The 21,713-nt window shown below is 44.4% G+C and overlaps 1 protein-coding gene across 4 annotated transcripts in view; it reads left to right on the forward strand.

Moving 5' to 3' along the window:
* Positions 1-21,713, forward strand: part of LOC126299185 (UTP--glucose-1-phosphate uridylyltransferase-like) — a 299,153-nt gene that overhangs the window by 132,322 nt on the left and 145,118 nt on the right. The window lies entirely within an intron of this gene.

Raw genomic sequence — 21,713 nt, forward strand, 5'->3', positions numbered from 1 at the left:
TTTTTAAACTAGTATTACTGTTTACGTATATTCGTTCGCAAAGCATCTCTGTAAGTAGATACGTGTTTAGTCGACCGGCAATACGCTTAGTTGTTATGCAGATGCGTAGCGCTTACCTCGAGCTGTTTTTGTTTCGCAACAGCTGGGGGCTAGCCAGTTATGTTGTTGTTCCATTCTCAAATGAGTGAATGTTTTAGTATTATATAAGAGTGATATTTTGGCGTGACTGATGCGAGGAAAACTAGCAAGAAAAATACTTTAAATTTTAGTATGATACGTTGTTAATACATTCGGAATGCTCTTCTGTCATATGGGGCTTCTAGGCCCTTTGTCCTCCCCACTGGTTGTGGCTTATTGATAGGAACTCCATCACCATGGCTTAAAATGATTTTAAAAAAAACGATGGAAAGCCTTAATCTGAATATCCCTGGAATATGAACGGCATTCCTCCCGAATACGAGATTGGTATATCAATCTATGCACCACCTCACTCCTTAACGGCTTAGAAATATTGCCATTTTATGCGGACCCTTGATAAAATGGCTCTTGTGACGACCGGTGCACGTGTGTTCATTCACTCGCTTGGTGAATATCAAGCCGTGACCGCTTGGAATGAGGTATGTCGCTTGTGATTCCTAGAACCACGCATAATCTCATCGTACAAATGTTCTCTCTCTCTCTCTCTCTCTCTCTCTCTCTCTCTCTCTCTCTCACTCTCCTCCCCCTCCCCCTCCCCCTCCCCCTCCCCCTCCCCCTTCCCACTCTCTCCCCCCAATCTCCCCCCTTTCCCTCCCCTCTAGCCCCCCCCCCAACCCCCTACACACACAAATGTACTGTTCTGACCGGTCACCCTGAGCACTAGTTACGAATGAGGAGGAAATAAGCCATGGATTTGTTTACGAAAATATCCAGACTTCACATTCTTTTGAACCACGTTCCTACAGGATACTGAGGAAGGAGGATTCGAAGTTAACACCTCCTAAACGACAAGGTCATCACAGAAGGAGCAAAAGTTCTGATTGGGGAAGGAAACTGGCGTTGGTCTTTTCAAACATTTGTCTTGACCTAATATGAGGTGAGTGTCTTAATCATTGCACCACCTCGTTTGGTGACAACCTGTAGCACTTCGTAAATGATGTATTCATCTCTTCGTAGGGCTTCATAAATTTGATTTGAGAACTGCAGTCCTGTTTCTCTCTACGTTCTCCTCAGTGCGGTGTGCGCTGACTTCCTTCCCTTACGTATGCACGGCCGGCCGGGGTGGCCGAGCGGTTCTAAGCGCTACAGTCTGGAACCGCGCGATTGCTACGGTCGCAGGTTCGACTCCTGCCTCGGGCATGGATGGTTGATATGTCCTTAGGTTAGTTAGGTTTAAGTAGTTCTAAGTTCTATGGGACTGATGACCACAGAAGTTAAGTCCCATAGTGCTCAGAGTCATTTACGTATAAACGAAATACTACGCTGTTCTTTTTCTGTTAAATAAGTTAATAAATAAAGTATGGTATTTGATCTATATATTGTGTGTATAGACGTCCATAGTTTGATAGTATCGTATTAATTACGATAAAATACATTTACGTGCGAAATTTACTTATTTCTTAATAATGCTCATGATTTTCCTATGACTTTTTTCTAAAGCCAATGTTTTTATCACTATAACTGAAGCAAATACAAAGTATCAGACCTGCTCTCTGGCAGCACAATAATTTAGCTTTGTAACTGCTTCTTCTGAGTATTTCGTTATAAATTCTCTCTAACGAAGCAAAAGTGCTCACACTGAAAATGGTCTCCAACAGCACGTAAACATCTCTCATTCCACAACTGCTTCGACGTTGTCGCTACTAAAAAACTGCTTTCGCTATCCATTTTTCCTCTGCCTTAATGAACCGAAGTCTGAAAAAGTCCAATCAGACTGAGAGGTAGGCATGGTACACAGCACAGAGCTTCACACGCAGTTCGTCAGTTGTAATTTATCGGCTGCGTGGATGTGCAGGGGGACAGTCTTCGTTCCGTGAAATACGTGACATGCATGACCGCCCTGAATGTCAGATGTGTTGTGTGTCTTTTTGGAAGCGCATCAGACAACTTCTTACTGCACTGATACCTACAATGTAGGCTGCGTAAACTCTCAATAGGCCTCAATGAATGTCAGTGAATTCGTGGAGAAATAATATTAAACGTGGTTACTTTACAGGCGTTTAAATATCATACTTCACTTTCTGAGACGCTGTCTTTACTGTCGTCTTTCAAACGATAACAAAACGCACGGGGGAGGTGTCAATTTCTTCACTTGGTGCCCGAGTCAAGTCTTAGTAACCAATTTTGTATCTACTCTGTGAAGCGCGTAGGAAAGAGTACTTCATACTTCCTCTGTGCTACCAAATTCTCAAAGGTGCACGAACAACTAAATACACGCATTCGTAAGCATTGACCTTTGGTCACCAATATAGCCTCTTTTGACGCCACTGTTGCTTTCTTAGTTTCTGTCACAACTGATATTTCAAAACGATAAATTTACCATAAGTGCAATTGTATCTCTGATGGGGTGCACAAGTGTTTGTAACATAGTATGACTGTAGTAGATTCATAGTTTCTGTATCTATACAGTTCACTGTCATAAGACTATTGGTGGTGCCAACCATGTAATCCACATAGTTAATAGCATATAAACCTTTTTCTACTGCCGGACTGAATGGTCGTGCGGTTCTAGGCGCTTCAGTCTGGAACCGCGTGACCACTACGGTCGCAGGTTCGAATCCTGCCTCGGGCATGGATGTGTGTGATGTCCTTAGGTTAGTTAGGTTTAAGTAGTTCTAAGTTCTAGGGGACTGATGACCACAGCAGTTAAGTCCCATAGTGCTCAGAGCCATTTTTTGAACCTTTTTCTACTATAGGGTGTTTCACAATGTTTTGACGACTTCCGATTTGAATAACACACAAACTAACCACGAAACAGAGCTGAACACTTTACACAAAATACATTTATTCAAACCCACTAACGAAATACTACATCGGACAAACGGCGACCATTTGCGGCTACACAATATTCGAGGCGTTTCTGAACACATCTTTCGTAACTACTGGAGGAACTCTGGAAATTTAATCGTGAATTCGATCTTTTAACTGTTGCAAGTTTCTCGGCCTGTCGGAGTACACTCTCGCCTTCAAATCATCCCATAGGTAAAAGTCTGGAGCGGTTATATCAGGCAACCGAGGCGGCCATTGGACAGAAGCGGATTTGTAAATCATGCGGTTATCAAACGCTTCACGGAGAACTTGCAAGGTCTTGTTGGATATGTGACATGTCGCGCCATCTCGTTGGAACCAAGTTTTCGTAACGAACGACGAGTGCTTGCCGATAAACTGCCACGCAAACGTTCAATGTTCTCCGGAGTACGGATGGTTTTCCGAGGGCCGTTTGACTTTCGATTCGATGCACTGGTAGTTTCTCGAAGTTTCTTACAGAATTTAATATTGTCCGCGAGCAGAAATTGGATATAGTGACTGAATCTTGAAATGCTTACGAGAGACACGTTGCACGCGCACGACAGATCTGTTGTAGCGAAAATAGCACTCCACCGCGAACTCATGATGGTGCTTCGACCAATATGACATGATTACTAACTTGTATATGGGATAAAACATGACACTCCGTACTACTAATAGATTGCGACCCGGTCGCTGTATCTTGCTTTTAGCGCACGTTATTCATATTTGAAATCGGCAAAACATTGTGAAACACCCTGTACATTGATGGACCTGGAAAATATTGCACCACGAAGCGCCAATTAACAGACTTCGTGTATATGTTCATCACATTGCGGGTGTTGAATGATTAAATCTTCATTCCAGTCGGAATGTCCATCAACATCAGTATAAGATATGACTCACACGAGCACGAATACACTTGTATTTTCATTGAGGCATGTAAGAACACAGACTCCTTCCTTCATCTTCAGCTTTTTCTTGCCATGCCCGAAACACATACTGGCTGAATTCGTATAGTGTATCGGCTAGAGGCTGGTATAAAAGTGTATTTCCAGATCGCATTCCATACATATCTGTGGGTGACAGATTTGGTTACTGTGCAGGCAGTCAAGGGGGCGTGTATTTCTCAAGGCGTTTGTGGTGTGAACAGCAGTGTGGGGCAATGCATTTTACTGCTGGAATATGCGATTTTGTACCTCACTCATGAAGGGTATGGAAATGGAAATGTGCGTTTGGCGTCATTGGCCGGGAGGCCCCTTGCGGGGCAGTTCCAGCCGCCTTCGTGCAGATCTTATTACATTCGACGCCACAGTGGGCGACCTACGCGCCGAATGGGATGGAATGATGATGAAGACAACACAACACCTAGTCCCTGAGCGGAGAAAATCTCGGACCCATCCGGGAATCGAACCTGGGGCCGTAGGACGGCAATGCGTTACGCTGACCACTCAGCTATCGGGGCGGACATGAAGGGTATGAAGACAGGTTTACCGTGATTCAAGGAATTGGACAGATATGAGTCATGAGAATCAGTACTTCCTGCAAAGGACCCTGCTCACACACACACACACACACACACACACACACACACAAAACCGACCTGCCGACCGAACGACAAACTGAACGTGTGTAAGCACTTTGGCCAACCGACCGACCAACTTTCTTGCCGGGCTGTTGCCTGGGTATGACCACCACCTTACCTGTCCCCCACCACCACTTTTTCCGGCCCACACCACCTCTTCACTTAAGAAATTGTGCCACGTATACCGTTGTCGTGCCAACCACCCCGCGAAAGTTCGTCTTTTGTCACTATGGCGGATTAATCGATAAGTAAAGTAGTTCGGAATGTGTGTAGGCTGCGCACGCGTGTATTAGGGCCCTTAATCTTTTAACAGGTCGTCTACAGAAATGTTGCGTCGATCTGGCCACCACAAATAAAAGCAAGACTAATTGCTAAAGGCCACAGTCACTCATTGTTTCAGCTGATTCTTGCTCTACACTATGCAAGTCTCTGCCGTCTGTGGTACGACGTCAAAGATAACTGACACAATTCGTGATCTGAACCCAGCATTTAGTGATGTGTTCTCAACGCTCCGTGGTGACACTGTCTACAACCTCTGCCCAGATTTGAGATAAAGTCATTATCAGTCTTTTCGCGTGTCGGTATGATGCTCACATCTTCCTCAGGCCAATTATTCGACCAGTCCGAAAGCTGGTACTAAGCTGCACGTGCACTCCTCTAAGCATTGTGTGTTGCCATCTCCACCTGAAAGGTTCCAGGAACGTAAGGCACAATCAATAGCCATCAAGTATTCACACCATTCCTTATCGGTAGGAAAGGTTATTTTATGAATTGGAAATAGAAGAAATGAGCTCGCACAAGAATGAAATTTTGATGAACACATCACAGAGGCAAAACTGGAAGATCAATTCGGTAACAGTCGGTGAAGGTGTCGATGGTGCAACACTTTCCGTTACCGTCAGTGTGTTGCCGTGTCACATACTTGGAGTTTATATTCCTCGCAATTTTGATGCACCACATGCAGGCTTCATCTCGCTCGTTCTTGAAACATTGTGAATAGCTGTTGCTGGTTTTTTTGGTGAACTGATGTGGAATACAGCCACGGCTCCAGAGTCTCCACAAAAGATGTTCATTTGACTCCAGACCGGGGCTTTCAGTTGATAACTCCACCTTATTTTATTTGTACCAAGATGTAGCTTTTGTTTTGTTTTCAGTACGGGATACTTGATCTGTTGATGTAGAACAGGTTTGGATGCAAACTATTGTACTAGTGCGGAAAGCATGATACTGCCTAAAATGTTTTCATAAGCACTTACGATGATTCTGCTGTCGACCAAAATTAATATTCTGAGTTTAAACCATATAAAACACAGGCTTCACACTATCTCCACTGCAATTCACTGTAGTTTCAACACACTCATCTATGTCGGTCGTATTTGTATCTATCAAGTCTGTCCACAGAGGATGAGGGCGTTGATTGCACCACCAAGAGCGACGTAGCACATCCATTCTTGTGGTCAGTGGCTTCTGAGTAGCGACACAGCCACTGGAACTGTTATGACAGGCACACATATGGTGAAGTACATTCAAGTAAATATAGACTGCCTAAGCTCTGCAATTTTCTTCTAGGTGGCTGCACGCTGACTGATCCACCTGATAGAGTGTTGTGTTGCCTTCCGCAAGCGTCGCCGATAGCAGCGTGCCGGCCGCGGTGGTCTAGCGGTTCCAGGCGCGCAGTCAGGAACCGCGCGACTGCTACGGTCGCAGTTTCGAATCCTGCCTCGGGCATGGCTGTGTGTGATGTCCTTAGGTTAGTTAGGTTTAAGTAGTTCTAAGTTCTAGGGGACTGATAACCAGAGTAGTTAAGTCCCATAGTGCTCAGAGCCATTTGAACCATTTTGATAGCAGCGTGCGACCCATGCTGTCTTAGTCGACCTAACTGGGTTCGTGTCTGACTACCATGAGGATTTCCTCTAGCTGGTGCCACTTTCGAATTTCATACCTGTACCCGTAGTGTAACATAAAACAACGACAACAACAACCAAGTTGTATCAAGCTTAGATGGATGCTTCTGTTAGAGACGCCTGCTCTTCAAAATGGCTCTGAGCACTATGGGACAACTTCTAAGGTCATCAGTCCCCTAGAACTACTTAAACCTAACTAACCTAAGGACATCACACACATCCATGCCCGAGGCAGGATTCGAACCTGCAACCGCGCGGTTCCAGACTGTAGTGCCTAGAATCGCTCGGCCACCCCGGCCGGCCGCCTGCTCTTCATCTGCAGTGACAATATCTGACAAAGATGTCTCTTGATTGGTTGGTGTGTGTGCACTGAGTTAGGTGGCACAATGGTTTGGGGGAGGGGGCGGGGGTTTCTCTGAACGCGTGAAAAATAGCTGATTTTATTGGTTTTTTAAGTTAAATAAAAATTAATGCTATATCCGATGACAGATTTATTACTTACACTTTTGCCTTTGAAAAATCATTATTGTTTTCTATTCGGACGCTCCCTGTAACCGCTGCACCAGGTGGAAGGACCCTTTGCCGCAGGAACATTGGTCGTCGGCGGGTATTCCCGAAGCCGTCCTGCTGAACCTGTAACAAAATAATTTTGTATACGTCATTTTCAATACATTTTCTATCAGTACACATAGGATAACTGAACAATATTAAGTTCTAACAAAAATGGTGGTGTGTTGAACAAAATATAATTTTCTTGGCCCAAAAAATCGAAACAAAAGCGTGCACTGAACACAGACTTTTAAAGATATCGCAAAACGGCTACGTGTGTTTGTAGAGAATTCAGCTTAATATATCGGTATCAAATTCAAATCAAAATCGTTTTCAAGTTATGTTTCTCGCTATTTTGAAAAATACCGTTCTGAGAATAACTCGTTTAAAATTTTGGTTCACATTTTTTTTGCTGGTAAATTAAAAATACTTCCAGTCACCGATCCCTGGACCATACATCAATCCTTATAGACCCAAAAGGAGGTCCTCTTCCGTCTTATTCGTGGCTATAATGGTCTGCGGGCCTCTTTGGCAACTTCTGTCATCCGCTGCTCTGCTCGATCGATAAGCTTTTCGTCCGTTTTTGTGTAGAAGTTCTAAGAGGCTGGATGGCCAAAGGGAGGATCCGAACTTTCATAATTTCCGTAATACCTGTTAGGCGATATTAGCCGCGATGTCGCCTTTTTTTCCCCCACTGTGAATAATTTTCGGAGATATCTTATGACACACCGACTTATAGCTCGATAACAGTGTTCTTGGAGGACTTGGGATGAACACTACAATAAAGTAGATATCTCAGAGGACTTCTTAACCAAAAAAATTATATTTTGAAATTTCAAAGAGGAGTACTTCCTTAAGGCAGTAGAACCACATTGGAGAGGAAAGCGGTTAAAGTCCCTCCTTGGCCACCGAGGTTCAGTTTTTACGTGTTTTCCTTAAAACATTTCAGGAGCATGACAAGAAAGTTCTTTAAAAAGTCCAAACCATTTATTTTCCTGTTCTCATCCACTCCTTGTTGGTAATCGGTGTCTAGTGACTGTGTGGTCGACTATTTTCTAAACTCTGATGTTACATCTTTGTTCCATCGTACGGTACACTTCAGATTTAGGCAGTCCCCATCAGTTTCTTATACTTATCAGAAAGATGATTTGGTTAAGCCCTTCCGTGGTGTTTCCTCTTACCAATATGTAACCCCTGCGAATTTGTGCACCCCTACAAAATCTGCCGGTTTCCATCTCTCACAATCTCTACTGTTGGTTCAGTCTGACAGTAAACAGGTCCATGGTAATTCATGGACTACGCTTGCTATGTCAATCGGAGGCAATGTCAGACTCCACAGAGATTGCATTCAAAAGGAAGTTTGGCGTTTGACGTATCTTCTGCTTTAATTGAAAGTGGATGCTGCAGAGAAACTGGCGGTACTTGTTTAACCAATCAACTCGCATTCGCCTGCTATGATTTAGTAAAATTACGAAAAACTGTAATTGGAATAACGGGATGTGGTTATAAGAATGGCCGTCCAAAAATGAGTTAAACGTCTCTGTAGGCATGTTCAGTAGGTGCTTGCAAAGGCTTTAAACTATTACCGAGACAACCCAATGTTGCCGCAAGCTTTACACAGCTGAACATACACGGCCAATCCATTTTACGTGCCGCTCGAGTTGACGCAGTGGTTCATACGCTTATTTTCGGTAGAAACAGGGTTCAAATCCACGTGCAGTCGTCTATGTGTGGGTTTTCCGTGGTTTCCCTAAATCACTCAGGATGGTTTCTAGGACTCGGTCACTGGTGCTTTTCTGCTCAATCCTCGTCCAATCAAAAGTAGTCTTTCGGTCCTAGTGACCTCATTTGGATTAATGATTTAAAAGTATCATCTGGCACTCGGTTCTAGTGACCTCATTTGGATTAATGCTTTAAAAATATCATCTGGCACTCAAACATCCAGTATTGTCGCCAAGAGACTCGCTCTGTACCAGACGACTTATTTTCTTGATGACGTCACACATTGTTATTGCAGTTCTCATATAATTCACAGCACGATCGTATCCTGTTCGTGGCGTGATGAGGGTCCATCCTCTACTTTTCTGTCTAAATATCTATTACACATTTTGTTCAATTTTGATCTTTCTTTTAGGGCTCCATTTAGGGCTGCTGGCTGTTATCATGAGGATTTTAACCGATGAGGCCCATCTATGCTCAGGGTGGGCGAGTGGTGTATCGAGACACGGATGGGGTGTCTGCAGCACCTAGCAGCCAGGAGACCATATGATGTTCTCTTCATCTGCCCATTCTGTTTAATTATTCTGAAGCATCTCATGCAGCTTCGTTTTAAAACATGAGAGTGACTTGCTAATCTAATACTTACGGCACGTTCATCTTTTATGACAGCACAAGAGAGAATTCTTTACCAAACGAGCATGCTTGTGAATACAAACACTGGCGCTTTTCCCACGCCCAGTTGCGCCCTCCTGCTTACTTTGGCCAATTTACAAAACTGGTTCAAATGGCTCTGAGCACTATGGGACTTAACTTCTATGGTCATCAGTCCCCTAGAACCTAGAACTACTTAAACATACCTAACCTAAGGACATCACACACATCCATGCCCGAGGCAGGATTCGAACCTGCGTCCGTAGCGGTCGCGCAGTTCCAGACTGTAGCGCCTAGAACCGCTCGGCCACTTCGGCAGGCGCCAATTTACACCATAGATTTTACACACAGGATACAGAACACCGAAATTGTCGTATGAAGAAGTCATAAGCTTACTTTTCTCCGTTGCAACAAATTTGAGCTAATTTTAGGTGTATTAGTTGATTTTGAAGGAAGACATTTTATAAAAGGAATTGTGTGAGATTAGATTTGTGATGAAAACGTACGTTTCTGTCATTTTACAGCCGCGAAGTCTGATGGAATCATTTGAGTAAATACTGGATTTTTCAGAGAAAATGAGGGGTAAATTAGAGGGGGAGTGGTGGTGGATAGATTGGGGTGGGGGTAGAATGCGGTAGAGGGGGTAGTGGGTATAGGGGGAGGAGAGCTGGGAAACTAGGGGAAGTGGTGGGATGTTGTGATGGGAGGGGGAGAGGGCAGGGGAGAGAGTGAAGGGGTCCGGACATAATCATACCCGGCCCAGCAGTTTCTGATTTGTAGTGAAATATAAACCAAGTCGATTTAACGAGAGAGAGGTGTATGTGGGAGGAAGTAATATATACAGAGCGTGGACAAAAATATGGGAAAAACAGAATAATATATATAAGGGGTGGGCAAAAATATGGAAAGACGTAAAAAACAACACATTACCATTCCTATACGGCGTAGGAAAACATTTGGTATTCAGAAAAGCTTCCACCCGTCTCGGAATGGACAAATGCAGGTCTTGTATGGTTTTCTAAGAAATCTCAGACCATTCTTCCTGCAAAATAGTGATAAATTCAGGAACCGAATGGAAGTGGATAGTGATCACGCACCCGTTTCCTCAAAGTAAACCACAAAGGCTCAATAATATTGCGGTCTGGGACTGGTGACAAGGTAAGATGCAACACTTCATCCTTGTGCTCACAAAATCAGTCGGGATGATGCGAGCTTGTGTGAGCAGGGGCCGTATCGTCTTGGAACACAGCATCACAGTGGGGAACAAAAATAGTCACAAAATCCTTGGCAGTAATGCAACGTGGCACAATAACTATGGGACCATGGATTACCACGATATGGCCGCCAAAATCATCATCGGAATACCGCCTGTGACGATCTCTCAACATAGTCTTTAGTCTGCGTTGTGTCTTGGATGATGTTTTTCCGCTTTCCATGCATACAGAGTAAATTTTCGATACGGTGCCTCTTGAAACACCAAACACTTCGGCTACTTGGTTACGGAAACGAACACCAACGTTTGCCCATATTCGAATTCATTTAACTCCAACATAATGACTCACAGCTACACAAAACACTGTTATGACCATAACTGACACTTTGCCATGTATTGAGGACGTTGCACAGGAGCCGTTCATTGTCAAATTCAACACACAACCTGCAGGCTTGACTAGCATCTGAATTTATGTTCAAGCATGCGTTTCTCGCGGTGTTTCCATATTCCTGGAATGAACACTCTCTGAATGGAAGCTGTCAGGAAATATTACCTGGTTGTGAATGCATGGTCGACAGCGTACAGCAGATACGTTCCGATACACATGAGGACGCTTGATTCTTTAAGCATGAATACAAGTACACTATAAACAACTTAGTTCCAGACACTAAATCATTACTGAGTCACTTCCAACCAGTCTAATCTCTGCCTTTAGTTGGTTGTTATAATGGTGTCACTCCAAGTATGTATATAAGAATTAAATCTGCTGTGGGACTCTACCATTAGTTTTAATTGCATTTACCGAGCGAGTTGGTCATCTTCCTTCCTTAATTCCACTTGGAAAACAAGTGGGCCCATTGAGTTACTCATCTGCATCTAATATGGGCGTTAATGACCTCATGTCTCTATGTTCTGTAATGTTTGTTTATCCTCTCCTTGGGCTGATAATTTCATTAACGTGTACGGCGAAGTGTAATGTCTGTATCAGATGCCTGTAGCTGAATATGCGGGGTAGCTTCTGCATACAGTGTGGTCAGAAACAGTCTGAAAAACTAGTAAGGGTGTTGCAGGGTAGGCTGTGCTCAGAAGTAATTGTTAAGAAAAAATTCAATACGTTGATCTGTTCCCGAGTTAGTCAGCATCAAAGTTAGCCAATCAGGCCCTTGCGCGCGCAATTACAAGCGACCTACCTGAGACGACGTCGTCGAAGGTTCAAATGGTTCAAATGTCTCTGAGCACTATGGGACTTAACTTCTGATGCCGTCAGTCCCCTAGAACTTAGAACTACTTAAACCTAACTGATCTAAGGACATCACACACATCCATGCCCGAGGCAGGATTAGAACCTGCGACTGTAGCAGTCGCGCGGTTCCAGATTGCAGCACCTAGAACCGCTCGGTCGCAGGTCCGAATCCTGCCTCGGGCATGGATGTGTGTGATGCTCTTAGGTTAGTTAGGTTTAAGTAGTTCTAAGTTCTAGGGGACTGATGACCGCAGGTGTTAAGTCCCATAGCGCTCAGAGCCATTTGAACCATTTTTTTTAGAACCGCTCGCCCACTCCGGCCGGCTCGTCGAAGGTGTTCTTCATTTGGTTTCCTAAAGCCAAAAAAGAGAGCGATACAAAGACTGGTTATTGGATGGTCGCAAGTATCAAGCCCAAACCAAAGGCTGAGCGTCTTGTGCGCTATCATCTAGGCTATGAGAAAAAGTGATACTAATAGTATCTGGCAGGCCTCTGGAATTTACGTGCGCAACGGCCTGATTGACTAAGTTCAGTGCTAATTAATTCGGAAACGTCGGAAACGGTGCAACGTATCGATTTTTTTCTGTTGAAATTATTTCTCAGCGCAACCTACCCTGCAACACCTTACGCGCTTTTCAGGATGTGTGAAATTAATTATTTTGATCGCTGACTTACTCCAGTAACGTTTCCAAAAATAATTTTCAGACTGGTTTTGGTCACCGTGTATAAGAGACTCCGTATGAAAAATCAAACTATCGTCTATGCAGCAGACGTGATGAGAACATTTTGAAGTACGCGGGGAATATTAGCAATGAATAAAATAGAAGAAAGGAAGGTTAGTGTGTAACGACCATTCGACAACGGAACTGGCCTGAAACGATTAACGGAAACCATGAAAAATCTAAATCTTAGATGGCCAAATGTGAAGCTGAACCACTGTTCTTATGAATGCGAGCCCAAAGTCTTAACATTGCGTCACCTAGCTAGGTAAATAATGAACAAGCAGTTACAATGAAAAACTTGCAATTTGTTGCCGTACAACATATAAAAACGACATACGTGGGAGTAGAGCTGGCGGCCTGAGGATTCTGTACAGACTTGATTGTATATATATGCTGATGATCATGATGATACTTTCGTATTGCTTAATGACTTGGCCTAACCTACCACAGTTTTCCAACCAGGTAAAGGGGACCTAGAGTTTAACGTGGAATCCGAACCATGTGTTGTTTCTGGCGACAAGACGCATCGTTGGGAGATGAAGGCTAGGTTAAAACGAAAACTGGAAACTCCGTGGCCCGACCGAAATTCAGTCCAGCTACCTCCCGATTTCCAGGCACGTGCTTTACCACTAGACTACCAGGTCCGACATGTACAGAAGTAGAACATCTATGGGTTTTGATGAGTGAGTGTGCGAGTATCAAAATATCTGACATATATGGTCATTTCTTTTTGCTGCATTGACTTTACAGACAGACAGACAGACAGACAGACAAAGTGACCCTATAAGGGTTCCAATTTTACCGATTGAGATATGGATCGTTAAAAAGAATATTTTGGGGTCATAGCATCCCGTTTTACTAGGAAGTATGCGTGAAATGGTTCAAACCAGATTTTCTTAAAGCAAAATGTATGCTTTAAGATAGCTTCAGTATATTCTCAGCACTACTGGATACCTCCTTTGCTCTTCTTCAGGCAGACTTTCACAAACATTCCGCTGATAAACTCTGATTTTTTTCAAGACTATGAGACAATTAAAAATTAAAAGAGTGTATATGAAGGCAAGTGTTTTCGGTTACGCATGGAAAAGGTTGTCTTCAAATTTGTTCAAATGGCTCTGAGCACTATGGGGCTTAACATCTGAGGTCATGAGTCCCCTAGAACTAAGAACTACTTAAACCTAACTAACCTAAGGACATCACACACATCCAAGCCCGAGGCAGGATTCGAACCTGCGACCGTAGCGGTCGCGCGGTTCCAGACTGAAGCGCCTAAAACCGCCCGGCCACTACGGCCGGCTTCAAATTTGTTATTGAAACGTTGTACAAAACAGCGGGACTTACTGTTGAGTCCCACATTGCACGGAAAGAATTATGTCCTACGCATACCCCTCCTACGCGACAGCCTATCACACGTCAGCGAAGCAGATTGCGCCGACATTGGCCAGTCACGCCGCACTCCTTACGGCCTTGAGCGACAATATCTTCAACGAACGTTTGGCACGGGTGAAACCGGTCGTGACGGAACGCCACACAGTGTCAACGAAGACAGATATGAAGGAAGATTTCGCAGTTCGTAGTTTATCATCACTACACACGTGAGAGAACAATATGACTAGTCACTTAGGAGTGTCCCAGGATAGCTGTCGTGAGCCTCAGTCTGCGAGACAGGAGAAGTCAGTACGCAGCTGTATGCCCTGTTCTGTGAGCTACCTCCGAATAGTGTTGGCCATGATGGTTCGTGCACTGCTTGTCATCAGTGACTACACTCAGCGTTCGCTATTTGACCTACCACCTACACTATCACATCAAAAGTATCCAACACCCCTAAGTGATGTGAAGCTCAGAAATAGATGTGACGAGAGCCGGACTCGCACCCAAAAAGAGGCAGGGACGATTACACTGAAGCGCCAAAGAAATTGGTATAGGCATGCGTATTCAAATACAGAGATAAGTAAACAGGCAGACTACGGCGCCACGGTCGGCAACGCCTACATAAGACGACAAGTGTTTGGAGTAGTTGTTAGATCGGTTACTGCTCCTACAGTGGCACGTTATCAAGAGTTAATGAGTTTGAACGTGGTGTTATAGTCGGCGCACGAGCGATGGGACACAGCATATCCGATGTAGCGATGAAGTGCGGATTTTCCCATACGACCATTTCACGTGTGTACCGTGAATATCAGAAATTCGGAAAAACATCAAATCTCTGACATCGCTACGACCGGAAAAGATCCTGCAAGAACGATACCAACGACAACGGAAGAGAACCGTTCAACGCGACAGAAGTTCTACCGTTCAGCGAAACATCATCGTTGTGGGCTTTCGGAGCCGAAGTCCCACTAGTGTATCCTTGATGATTGCACGATACAAAGCTTTACGCCTCCGTCAACACCGACATTGAACTGTTGATGACTGGAAACATGTTGCCTGGTCGGACGAATCTCGTTTCAAATTGTATCGAGCGGATGGACATGTACAGGTACGGAGGCAACCTCATGAATCCATGAACCCTGCATGTCAGCAGGGGACTGTTGAAGCTGGTGGAGCTCTGTAATTGTGTGGGGCGTGTACAGTTGGATTGATATGGGACCCCTGAAACTTCTAGATACGACTCTGACAGGTGACACGTACGTAAGCATCCTGTATGATCACCTGCATCCATTCATGTCAATTGTGCATTCCGGGGGACTTGGGCAATTCCAACAGGACAACGCAACACCCTACTGGTCCAGAATTGTTATGAGTGTCTCCAGGAATACTCTTCTGAGTTTAAACACTTCCGCTGGCCACCGGACTCCCAAGACATGAACATTATTGAGCATATCTATGATGCCTTGCAACGTGCTGTTCAGGAGAGCCCTCCACCCCCTCGTACTGTTACGGATTTATGGACAGCCCTGCAGGATTCATGATTTCAGTTCCTTCCAGCACAGCTTCAGATATTAGGCGAGCCCATGTCACGTCGTGTTGCGGCATTTCAGAATGCTCGCCATTGGCATGAGACGCACGAAGGCGGGTTCGATTCCCGGCTAGGGTGGGAAATTTTCTCCCCTCAGGGACTGGGTGTTGTGATGTCGTCATCATCATTTCATCCCTATTGTCGACGCGCAAGCCGCCCAATGTGGCGTCGCACTCGATAAGAGTTGCACTTGGCGCCCGAACTTCCCGCCTGGGAACTCCCGGCCACTGACACCATAGGATTATTTCCATTTCCAGGGTGCTCGCGGGGGCAGTTGTACCAGTTTCTATGCCTCTTCGGTGTATGTTAGCAGTAGAGCAGAGGCAACAGCACATTGGTTCTGTCAAGAGAACTCAGCGACTTTGAACGTGGACTACTCGTTGGAGGTTAACCGACCGTAAGAAATCCACTTGGGACGTGCAGCCCTTCTAAGGCTACGCAAGTCGACTGTTGGTGATTTGACTGTGAAATGGAAACGCGAAGGAATAATCACAGCTATAGCAAGACCACGCATACCTCTTGTACTGACGGATAGAGACCGTCGACCATTGCTGATTGTGCCTCTACAGATAATCGCATGAAACCAGCGGAAAAAATCACAAATGAGTTACGAAGTGCTACCAGCAGCCAAGCTAGCACAATGACTGTGCACAGAGAATTTAGGAAGAATGGGGCACATTGGTCGATCAGTTCCACATAAGAAACACTTTCCTGTGGTCAGTGCTAAGCGTCGTCTGTGATAGTGTAAAGAGTGACGCCACTGGGCAGTGGATGAGCGGAAATGACTGATTTGCAGTGTTGAATTTCGTTGTACGCTGCGGCAAACCTATAAAAGGAATTGAGTTTGCTGAATGGCAACAAGAACGTTATGTGCTATTATGTGTAGCACCAACATAGTATCTTCGTATTTGCAAGAGAACCTCGGAGAATGAAATTTTGTCAAAAGAGCTCGCGGCCACTAAAAAGTCTTTGTTTTAATTATAGCCACCTAACTCGAGTATAATATCCGTTAAATCCTCTCCCCTGTCTCGCGATAATACAAAACTATCTGCCCTTCTTCGAACTTTTTCCATGACCTCCGTCTGTCCTATCTGGTGATGATCCCACACCGCTCGGCAGTATTCCAGAAGAGAATGAGCAAGCGCAGCGTAGGCAGTCTCTTTAGCAGATGTGTTGGTGTTGCACCTTGTAAGCATTGTGGCAATAAAACACAGTCTCTGTTTCACTTTCTCTACATTAGATCGTTTCAGTTTAAGTTATTCGCAGTTGTAATCCCTAAGTATTTGGTTGAACTAACAGCTTTCACATTTGGTATGATTTATTATGTAACTGAAATTTAACGGAGTACTTTCAGTACTCATGTGAATGGCCTCACGTATTTCATTATTTTGAGTTAACTGCCACTTTTCGCACCATACAGATATCTTGTCTAAATTATTTTGCAATTGGTTTTGATCTTCTGATGACTTCACTAGACAATAAATGACAGCATTATCTACAATCTTTCTGGGAGGGATGCTCAGATTGCCTCCAGAATCTTTCACATAGATTAGGAGCAGCACAGGGCCTATAAAACTTCCTTGAAGAAAAACAAATATCACTTCTGTTTTATGCGATGACTTTCCGTCAATTACTACGAACTGTGACCTTCCTTATATGAAATCACGAATCCAGTCACACACCTGAGACGATACTCCATAGGCACGCTATTTGATTAGAAATTATTTGTATTGAACGGTGTCGAAAGCCTTCTGGAAATCTCGAATAATGTATCATTTTATACTGAAATTTGTCGCTCTTTTCAAGTCTTGAATCAAATATTAGGGTTCCCATTTGAAAAAAAAATCTCTTTACCCTCCGAATCACCTTGAAAATCAAGTACAAGGTCATGGCCATTAGTAGCAATGCGTGACCCTCTTCGTCTCGTACAACTCTTATCTAAAACATTTTGCTGTATCTTATTTCCATCCCGAGTTATTGCCCGTTATGGATTAAAATGGTCCACTTTGTATATTCTTCTTTTTCGTGTGCCTATGTCCCGCATCGGCAAAGGGTCGACATTGTGGTGAACGGATTTGGAATGGTCAATTTAATGGGTGGCCGGATGACTTTCCAGTCGCCACCCCGTTATCCCCCAGAACGGAATAATGTACTTTTCATGTGAGAGTGACCGAACGTTTTCTAAATGTTTGCAAACTGTGTAACTGAGGTGGATCTTGTGTAACAGCACTGTATTCACCTAGTCGGATGTGGAAAACCGCTTAAAAACCATATCCATTCTTGCCAGCACACCGACCCTCATCTTAATTTGCCGGGCGGATTCGATCCGGGGCCGGCGCATCTCGCCGTCCTATAAGCGGCGCCTCAACACGCACGGCTGTATTGCACGCAAAAATCCACTTCATGTTGCAAATTTAATTCTCAATTACCTACCTATTATAAAAGATTGCTAAAAAATTTTTAAATTAAAAAACATCAAGAATTAAATTTTTAAAATCTTTATCTGTTTTGCGCTTCACAGAAATAGTCGTAGAATACACAACTTTGTTTAAAAATTTTCTATGACCAGGTATTGAACCCAAGCCCCCGAAGTGGCAGGCGAGCTTTCTAGCACAGAAAAACGTGTCTCATCCTGTAAACAGTCTTGCTTCTGGGCAATAATGCTGCTCGCATAACTTCAATGCCGAATTTCTCAAGAATTTTTGAGAATTGCGTTGAACTGCTTTGGACAACTGATATTTGAGTTCTGAACTTTACGTGCCTTAAATATAAAAAATAAAAAATCCGATTGGCGTCTGGTCTCCTTGTTGGCACAGCTATTGAGAACATAAGTCATCTATGGCTATGTGAGCGCGTAAGTGAAGGAGAATGCTGTTTATTTCAATCGTTTCCACCTCCATTTGAGAAAGTCAGTCTCATTTCCATCTTCATGGAGGGTTTTCCCCTTTCTGTTATGACGCATCTCCCGTTTTATTGTTCACTTACTGTATACTGACAGCTGTTAATATTCCCACTTAACGTTGTAGCTAACTACATGACAGTTTTCACAACGTATACAGTTGTTTATAAGAGAATAAGCATCATATTTGAAGAAAAGTTTTACTTATCTTGCAATAGCCCGCCCGGCTAGCCGCGTGGTCTAATGCGCTGCTTCCCGAGCGGGAAGGACCAAAGGACCAAAGGATGCGTTTTATCGTCAGAACACTTAGAAGATGCAACAGATCTATCAAAGAGACTGCCTACACTAGGTTTGTCCGTCCTCTTTTGGAGTACTGCTGCGCGGTGTGGGATCCTTACCACATAGGATTAATGGAGTACACCGAGAAAGTTCAAAGAAGAGCAGGACGTTATATATTTTCGAGAAATGGAGGAGAGAGTGTGACTGACATGATACAGAATTTGGGGTGGACATCATTGAAACGAAGGCGTTTTATGATGCAGCGGAATCTTCTCATGAAATTTCAATCATCAGCTTTCTCCACCGAAAGCGAAAATATTTTGTTGAGCAAACCTACATAGGAAGAAACGATCATTATAATAAAATAAGGGAAATCAGGAAGATATCAGGAAGGTTTGTGTGTTCGTTTTTTTCCGCGGGCTGTTCGAGATTGGAATAGTAAAGAACTATTGTGAAGGTGGCTCGATGAACCCTATGCCAGGCACTTAAGTGTGATTTGCAGAGTATCCATGGAGATGTAGATGTTGCACATAGCCTGTAATTTTCTTTGATCCTTTCCACTTCCGAGACTTGTGGTTTTCATGCTATTTAATCTCCCGGAAGTTAGTTGAGGAATTTGCAAATTGATATTCGAAAATATATAAATACTTTCACTAAAATGCTTTAGATTTGGGACATTATGACTCCAGCCCCCAAATGTCCGATCCCCTCTCACCTCACAACCTTGAATCCGCACCTGCAATTAAGTTGACCAGGTTTTGAAAATCGGCGCCTTGTCGTGACTAAATCACCATAAAGTCAGATTAGATGACCTGAACGTGCCAACTGCACGTCTTATCGTAACGCATGAAGAGTTGGGTGATAGAATTTCTGTGGTATCACGTACGAAGCGATGATATCCTCGGGACGCGCCACGAAAACCGAAAAACTGTCCAGCGCACGGAGGCTGACTGGAGAGTGGGTATCAGTCTGCCGTTGTAGTTAATTTCCACGCTTCTTACATGTCGGGAGGAACATTGCATCCTTTTTCTTATCAGCACAGGCAATTCAGTATCATATTTTTCCGTCGATTCGAGGCACAGACTTTCCATTAAAATGTCCTCCGCTGTACGAAAATTACATAATTTGTGTACAAGTACAAGTTGAGACGCAGAAACGACGACATACGGGAGTTTCGGTGTGGCTGTGAGTCGGGCACCGATAGCCCAATCGGTTAAGACGACCTCTCGCGTAAAGCGACAAGTCCAGATTCGAGTCCTGGTGCGGCACAAATTTTCAATGTCACCATTCTCTTATATAAACTATTGGCCATTAAAATTGCTACACCGAGAAGAAATGCAGATGTTAAACGGGTATTCATTGGACAAATATATTATACTAAAACAGACATGTGATTACACTTTCAATCAGTTTGGGTGCGTAGATCCTGAGAAATCAGTACCCAGAACAACCACCTCTGGCCGTAATAACGGCCTTGATACGCCTGGGCATTGAGTCAAACAGAGCTTGGATGGTGTGTACAGGTACAGCTGCCCATGCAGCTTCAACACGATACCACAGTGGCTCAAATGGCTCTGAGCACTATGGGACTTAACATCTGAGGTCATCAGTACCCTAGAACTTAGAACTACTTAAACCTAACTAACCTAAGGACATCACACACATCCATGCCCTAGATACCACAGTGCATCAAGAGTAGTGACTGGCGTATTGTGACGAACCAGTTGCTCGGCCACCATTGACCAGACGTTTTCAGTTGGTGAGAGATCTGGAGAATGTGCTGGCCAGGGCAGCGGTCGAACATTTTCTGCATCCAGAGAGGCCCGTACAGGACCTGCAACATGCGGTCGTGCATTATCCTGCTGAAATGTAGGGTTTCGCAGGGATCGAATGAAGGGTAGAGTCACGGGTCGTAACACATCTGAAATGTAACGTCCACTGTTCAAAGTGCCGTCAATGCGAAAAAGAGGTGACCGAGACGTGTAACCAATGGCACCCCATACCATCACGCCGGGTGATACGCCAGTATGGCGATGACTAATACACGCTTCCAATGTGCGTTCACCGCGATGTCGCCAAATAGGGATGCGACCATCATGATGCTGTAAACAGAACCTGGAATCATCCGAAAAAATGACGTTTTGCCATTCGTGCACCCAGGTTCGTCGTTGAGTACCCCATCGCTGGCGCTCCTGTCTGTGATGCAGCGTCAAGGTAACCGCAGCCATGGTCTCCGAGCTGATAGTCCATGCTGCTGCAAACGTCGTCGAACTGTTCGTGCACGTGGCTGTTGTCTTGCAAACGTCTCCATCTGTAGACTCACTGATCGAGACGTGGCTGCACGATCCGTTACAGCCATGCGAATAAGATGCCTGTCATCTCGACTGCTAGTGATACGAGGCCGTTGGGACCCAGCACGGCGTTCCATATTACCCTCCTGAACCAACCGATTCCATATTCTGCTAACAGTCATTGGATCTCGACCAACGCAAGCAGCAGTGTCGCGATACGATAAACCGCAATCGCGATAGGCTAGAATACGACCTTTATCAAAGTCGAAAACGTGATGGTACGCATTTCTCCTCCTTACACGGGGCATCACAACAACGTTTCACCAGGCAACGCCGGTCATGTGCTGTTTGTGTATGTGAAATCGGTTGGAAACTTTTCTCATGTCAGCACGTTGTACGTGTCACCACCGGTGCCAACCTTGTGTGAATGCTCTGAAAAGCTAATCATTTGCATATCACAGCATCTTCTTCCTGTCGGTTAAATTTTGCGTCTGTAACACGTCATCTTCGTGGTGCAGCAATTTTAGTAGCCAGTAGTGTAGTTGGTGGTTGTTCGTATTCATAGCTGCGAATACAGTTCATGCAATCCACGCTTGTTCGTCAACGAACATTGCGTAAGCGGTACGAATAGAGGGGGCTCGTTGCTCTATATACTCGCGACATGGTTTAAGGATCCGCAGTCATGGCCGCGAGCCGCTTTCCGTGCGTCGTGGC

This window comes from Schistocerca gregaria, chromosome X, assembly GCF_023897955.1.
Source record: "Schistocerca gregaria isolate iqSchGreg1 chromosome X, iqSchGreg1.2, whole genome shotgun sequence".
NCBI lineage: Eukaryota > Metazoa > Arthropoda > Insecta > Orthoptera > Acrididae > Schistocerca > Schistocerca gregaria.